Below are 7,938 nucleotides of genomic sequence, written 5' to 3'. Positions count from 1 at the left end.
GAAGTCTTGACCTTATATGTGCAAATGCCGTGACATAACTAGTTAGAGACGTAACAAATTAAGCAGGAAATAAAACACATCTTGATCTTTGTTCATAATGTCTCTATGTTCTGTATACATAAATATTTTCAATCAAGTTGAAAAAAAAAAAGGAATTAAAACAGGTTGTAGAAATCAACTTGATTATTGCCAAAATGAATATAAAGATAGTTTTGCAGCACCTGGAGGATTAAAATTCAAACTTTTTGAACTATTAGGTTCCCCAAATACACAAATCAGATGTACCAAAGAAAAATAAATGTGGGTTTAGCAAAATATGACCCTTTAAATAGTAGACTATGATTATCCACTTCGGGGATTTAATCCTCATCTTATTCAACAGCTTCCATACTCAAACCTTTGTGGAAATCCCTGCTCCTTGTCAAACTTGTTAAAAAAAGTCTGAATACAATACAACCCACCAACCTGTTGTGGACTTCCAAATGTTTCCATTTCAAGTGTAGTTACTGGTTATCAGTTGTTTGCAGAGGGATGGACCTAACAAATGTTATGCCATCTAAATGAGAAGCTCTAAATGCATTGGAAATTATAAATCAATGGATACATCTTACTTACTTCACATATATTATATATTGCACAAAAAAATTATAGAAACCAGGTCCAACAATTTCTAACATGCATCCATTCTGATATTTGTTTGACCTGGTTATACCTAACTAAGGTGACTTAAAATATCTTTCTTTGACATGTATCGTTTTTTTTTATCTGTCTTTTCCATGATTGTACAGTTTTTTCACTGTGTTCATCTCCTGTGAACTGAAGAGGGTGAAGCTACAGACTCAACACTCACAGGATGCTGTTATTGTGTGTCCATTTGCCAATACTTGACTGACAGTCAGCCATGGATCCTTAATGGCCTCAGGTCATTCTAGAGTGTACACTGGAAACTATCCTTGAGTTGACCACTCATCTTTGGACCTGGCCCTTCTACATTTCAGGATCATGATGTCCCACTGACAGGAGCCAAACCACTCTGTGCCCAATGTATTGACAGCCTTCAATGTTAGACTTGATCAAATGCTACCGCACCAGTCAGAGGCCATCACTGGTCAAGACGTCCTCATTGGCAGGATCTGTCTTCTCTATTTACACAGTCCATCCTCTTTAAACTGTGCTATTGATCTTGGCCTAGGTCATGAAGGTTTGGCATCATAGTAGGGAAGAGGGGAGGGAGAGTAAGGACACTCAGAAAGAGGCTTCCCCTGGGTGTCTCTAGTGCCAGTTTTTTTCTTATTTAGCATTTGACCCTGGTCTTGGCTTTATCACTCGATGCAGGGGCCTTATTTTCAGCATATAGTCAATGGCTGCCAATATTTTGAATGAAGACTTGTCGCTGCTCTTCAACAAAAGCTTAAAACAAAAGAAAAACTGTATAGACTCCATTTATTTTGAGGTCAGAGGCTTGAAATGCATACACATGTTCCCCCTGTCTTGATTTTTGTAAGGTCAGTGCTCATCATCAACCCACCTTTTCAAGCCAGTTTTTCAGCTTTTTGCGGTGTGACAGATGCTCTGAGCAGCCACGCTTACTGTTCAATTAGTACAACGGGCATTTCTCGTGGTCGCCTGTTGCTGACGTTATTTTACAGCTCCACGCTTCAGTCCATTAGCAACACAACTGCCAGAGCAGAGCCGATAAACCATCTGGCCAGGCTCCTGAAATAGATAGCAGCCTCTTAATGGAGTGAAAAAGTAAAAGCAATTAATGTCACATTAGCACATCACTAATAAGGCCTGCCCTCCAGTATGCTGCAGTGAGAATAATCAGTTGGTTCAGACTGAGATGCATCCCAACAACCCTTTGCTGTTAGCACTGACAGGCAGCCCTGTGAAAACCTTATTACATCTATCAGGGAGGTTATGTGCTCACTCCTGTTTTACTGTCCATCTGCCAGAATGATTATGCAAAAACTATTGCAACAATTTGCATGAAACTTTGTGGGAGGGTCAGGCATGGACCAAGGATGAAAGGCTGCAATTCTTTTTAAAGAGACAGAGGGAAAAGGCCTGTCCATACTGGGGATGTGGCCAATCAGTAATAACAAAATGCAAAATACAATATTTTCTAGCAAAATTATTCGTAAACAGTTGAATGATGCAAATTTGTATCAGTTAAGCCACATGTCTAATAATTGATACAGAGAGATTTATGCCGAGTCATCCTTCAGATTTACCTTATTCATTCAACTTCTCAATTTTATATTTATATTATATCATTCAGTTTTCTGTAGGGTCTTTCAGTAGTTTTCTCAGTGTATTTTTTATTTGTATTTGTTAATTTTATTTGTTCCTGTAGGAAACTTCAGTATATACATTTTACCCATCCTACACACAGTACCTAACACTAGTAGTAGCATTAGCACATAGCACAGATAAATATATAAATATACATACATATGTACCAATTTTCTATGATTTAGTAATGCAACTTTGAGTACATAGAAATGGTACGTTAAATCCTATCTGTTATTATTAATATTGTCACTAAACTCCAGTATCTTCTGTTATTTTGGATGAGTCATTCTAAACTATTACAATGTCCTCACTGTCTTGATGGTCTAAATACAAAATAGAGTTGTTAAAATCAACACTTCCACCATTCCTGTGTTGTTGTAACATCTGCTCCACAAAGGCTTTACTGGCCTGGAAAAAAGTATAAAAGTCTCCTAATATTAATTTTCAAAGACAACAGTGCAAAAACATATTGGCATGTGAATTAACTGTAAAAATGTGTGTAAAGATCTTGTCTTAGAGCTTAGAATGCTTACAATTAAAAAAGATTTATGTAATCAATTAATTGATCTGGTAGATACCATGTTACCATTATTGCCTGATAAAAAGAAGAAAAAAATTTATAAAGTTACACATGTTAGCAATATTTCCCAACTTCAAATGAACAATATCTGTGCAACACAAAGCCCTATAAGGATTCTGTTTCTGCCTGTAACTGCATATTTACAATCCAGTCAGATCAGAATATTTGATCTTGTTTGATGTCCTCTTGGTAAGTAATCCTAAAGCATTTAAGCTCTGTTTTGGTCACCACCACCAACTAGAGAAATATCCTCATATACTGTATATGTTGTTTATATCCACTCATTACAAGAAATATGACATTTCATGAGAGCCATGCAAATAAATAGTAAAGCTGTAAACCCATAAAACCAAAACTATGAAAGGATACTTTAAAGCAAATCTGGCCAGCTGCTCTTTAAAAAATATACAATCGCGGAAATAAATTGGACCACCCTTGTTTTCATCAAATTCTTGTTCATTTTAATGACTGGTTCAAGTAAAGGTACATTTGTTTGGACAAATATGATAACAAGAAAAATAGCTCATAAGAGTTTAATTTCAGAGCTGATATCTATCCATTTTCCATGTTTTCTTGATAATAACCAAAATCACTTAAGTTCTTACATCAGTATCTATGGCATTGTACTGACAAAAACAGTGCTTTTAGACATTCCATGTTTTCTTTTCTGTCTGTTTCAGTCACATGATACACACAGGAGTTACTACTTGATTGCATAACCATTGTTTTTGATAATTTTTGATGGTCTTCTAATTTTTTCCACAACTGTATAGTATTTTCATGGTAGAGTAAGATATTTTCTCCCTATTGAACCAACTTTGATGATGTATTGCTTATTTGCATGTTTGTTTAATTGGCAGTAATGTTCCTCCGTATGGAAGAACAAATCTGTGTTGAAAATTTGCTCCAAGTGAAATTTTCCAACCTCGGCCCTAGCACCAAAGACTGTGCAAAATGTACAAAAATGTTGTTCAGTAATCTGAAACAAACATGGCACCTACATTAGACTGAATATTTTGGCCCTGCTGAAGCTCATACATTGCTGTCATGACCTGCCTCACTTTCAGCTTTTGTCTTTGAGCTGTGCTTCAAACTTTACACAACAGCCTCATCTCAAGAGCTTTTCTAAAACAATACATGTCCTTCCGGGCTTGAATGAGACTGGGGTTTAAGATCTGGCTTAATTGTTGTCTTTTACAGTGGTTAATTATAAAATAAAAACAAAACAAAACACCAAAGCGCTGTCATTGCTGTCTAATTCCACTATGTTCCGCTAATTATGTTGTGTTAATAGAGGTTTTTCTGTTACGGCGTTACACTCATTAACTCGACGGTGACACTGCCCTTAATTGGATAAGAGGCCATTAAGTCACTTTTCTTTGATTAAAATTATTGCTTCCTTGCAGACGTCGACCCCTGGATACCAACTGATTTGAAGCACATGAAACAACACGTCTTTAATCATCATGTGAAGGCTTTTACTGTATGTCGGTTTTGCTTCTCTGAAATACTCAAGCAAGTTGCATTTTTTCAACGTCTCTAATGTGACATATCTATGTCAACATTAGAAAATCTATCCTTATGCACCTTCACATGCCAGCGCAAAGAGAAATCAGCACACAAATGACTCGCACCTTAAGGGGCGGTGTCAGTGGCTGCTGCATGCTTTTCTTGCAAATACAACACAGCCGTATAGTTTTAATAAGGATCAGTCTGGAAAGAGAAGCTCCACAAACCTCCAAAATGTCAGACACTGCAGTATCATCACTCACAGTAAATGGGCTTGTGCCTTTATCTTTTTTGTTGAGATCCTCCTGGGTCCGGTGCACCATGGTGATGCTGAGAACTGATAAGCAATTATTTTAAGCAGTGTGTAAAACACAAGCTTTCTGATCAGCTAACAACTCAGAATGCTGATGTCTCTTTCTGTTGTTATTTGTATGAATTCACAATCCAAACCCTTAGAATTTACTGTACTTTGAAATGATGTAGAATTGAACTTACAGTATGTCATTTGGAGCTCGAGCAGAGCCCTCAGTTAACCCTCAGTTTTGTTGGTGGTCAAATCACCACCAGCACCTACTACTATGTTTAAACAAGTTAATATCAAGCAGACCTCCATTTAACATAAGACCCAATATAGTCAGAAAACAGACACCACCACTGCTTTCCAATCCCCAGTACCCCTGTTCCCAAACCCACACATGCCCTCAATTACCCTATGAGCACCACATGTGCAACATCATTAATAAGATCCACTAATAATGGTGGTGAGCTCCATTGGCCGTGAGTGAGATTTGACTAATTACTGTAATTGTATTGGAGTCATGCTCATTAAATATGAAAATTGTGTTCTGTGAAATGAATGGGTTTTCATGATCACTCTTGTATGGACAGGCGAGAAATAAATTAGAGAACAGTTTCTCGTTGCGCAATTAACTACAGCACACACAGCTACCTGCCACACCCCGCGGTCTGGTAATATAACACACACATATATACTAGGTGTGTGTGTGTGTGTGTGTGTGAGTGAGTGTAATTTTGTGGATGTTTGCCAATTTACCATTACTTGTTGCTTATGATTCTCTTTACATACACTGTATGCATGACCTACTTGCCCATGAAACGTGAAAATGTTAATATAGCACAGAGCATAAAATTACTATTGTGATTATTTTTTCTTTTTTTTCCCATATTTTTTTTAGAGATTTTTTCAGCTGCATTTATTCTATGTATTAAATTTGATTCCATATTACTAGTATCACATTTTACTGTTTTGTGGTGTGTCTCTCTCTGTTTCTTGGAAATGCCTGTGGAATGAGGAGTACGGAGGAGTCTTTGTTTCAACCACTAACTGAGAATCTTCCTCAAATACAAAAGGGAAAATATTCTAACAATGTAGGCACCATCATGGGCTAGTGGGCTATTTGTCCTTACTTACAAACACAGGCATCTTGTCACACATTTTAACCAATCAGAAGCCGGAGCTGGTTGCGGTCGTGACTGCTTCTAATTAAACCAAACTGCACTACATCATTAACAAAAACAGCCACAACAAATTACATTTTTGTATAGTATAAATAGCTGCATCCGTGTGTGCATTCTATAAATAAATCCTTATCAAAAGCATTCACAATGAGTAAGATACCTTTAATTTATCTTGATTATTTTTGATGAATCATTTGTAAACACCTGCTGCAAGATTAAATCATTACTGGAAGACTACACAGATAAAAAAAACAAACCTGTTCACAAACATTCACACACATGAAAACTGTTATATCAGCTTCTGCCTTGAGCTAGAGACAAAATGTGGTGAACAGCTTCCAATCCAAACACAACGGTCTTCCCTTAACACAACAGGGTGTGCTCGTGACTCTTTACTGTAACTTTTGCTCATACTTCTTCTATCATCTCTTGGGATTTAAGCAGCTGTCAGGACTCCAGAGCCTAGACGACAGCGTCTGGGAGTGGCTAAGTCCCTGAGGAACACAGCGTCTTTTTTTTTTTTTCCCCCTTCCTTTTTTTCTGCATGCTCAAGTTGTTTGAGAAATCTTGCAATGCAAATGTGGTACTTACCTTTACCGCCCAGTAACAAAACTATGTCACACTCATAGCCTTCTGTGAAAGCCCTGATTTTGTCTGAGGAGATATAGAGGTGAGGAGAGGCAGGTAAACAAAGCATAATGTAGAGGTCAAATGCTAATGAGCACTCCATTTGTTATGTCTGGCTCCCACCAAAGGCGAAGTAACAACGTCAGAGGCACCCAGACATAATAAATCACCCAAATAAATAATAAACTTTAAGATTCAGAGACGACTTCATGATATTCATTGTGCCACATAGAATGAATTTATAGCCAAGCCCTGATTTCTCTCACGTGGCCTTATTTAAATTACCCCATTTTAACTGCCTCCTCGTGACAGCAAGATGCCAGCAAGTCCGTTTTTAGGCCCAACACCCTACCATATAATTTCCATCTGCTCAATGGTTAATAGGCTAAGACCAGAGAGAACCCCTCTATGAACTGTAATGTAACTTACTTCACTTGAGATACAGGCCATAATGTGACTAGACTAGAACAGATGCAATGCCATGCGGGGTTTGCAGCTGTTGTGAGGCCTTAGAAAACCCACAGCTGTCCCCGCTTTGTCTGAGTCCCCAAGTAAAAGGAGACCGAAAAAGGCAGACGTGACTGATGAGGTGGTGAAAACCAGTGGATGAGGAGTATCATAGGTAGATGTGACTCCACCTTTTTAATGCACGCTTGATCATTTATTTTCCTTCCCCTGTTCTTCCTCTCTGCTCCCTGTCCGGCTTGCTCACAGTCACAGTGCGTGGCTGCCTATAGATGGCGCTCAGTTCATTTTGTAAAGCACCAGGCTTCCTCTGGGCTGTCCATCACAAAGTGCCACAGACTGCACGGTGGGGATGAGCTGCGGAGAAAGGCACCCTTACCTGTCCTTGAGCCAGGCGAGAGAGAGAGGGAGAGGGAGAGGGAGAGGGAAAAAAAAGTAGATTCAGCATGTATGTATGCTGTAGCCGGGAGCCATAAATCATGACCTTCTTCAATTTACACAGGGAGCATATTGATGGTTTCCTATCTCCTTCACTCACTTTCACCTAGTTACATTGTCTAAGACAACACCACTCTGGGTAACCATGACTGACACTTTACAGCCTATTCTCAGTGGACTCTCACCTCAGCCACTGAATAATCCTCACAGAATCCAAAGGAAGGAGTGTGAGTATACAAGCCCAGCGTAGCAGCACAAGGTTGCACTAACAGTGTGATCATAGATTTTCTGAAAGAGGTAAAGGTTTCCTGATTAACAAACACAACAAGACACCATCAGCGGCTCTTCTCTGGCACAGACGGCCCTGACAACTGGTGACGATTTAAGAGAAATGGAAAAAAAAGGTTTACAAGATGGAAAGTCACTCTGAGGACAGTGGGCCATGCCCTAATTCCATTCTACGTGACTGAAAACAGAGAAGAAACTACTCATAGTCCTTTGAGGAAACAGGTGCAATGATGAGCCAAGCTCATAACACAACATAA

The sequence above is a fragment of the Sphaeramia orbicularis genome, chromosome 24 (genome assembly GCF_902148855.1).
Source record: "Sphaeramia orbicularis chromosome 24, fSphaOr1.1, whole genome shotgun sequence".
NCBI classification, from domain to species: Eukaryota; Metazoa; Chordata; class Actinopteri; order Kurtiformes; family Apogonidae; genus Sphaeramia; species Sphaeramia orbicularis.
This window is presented reverse-complemented; position numbering follows the sequence as displayed.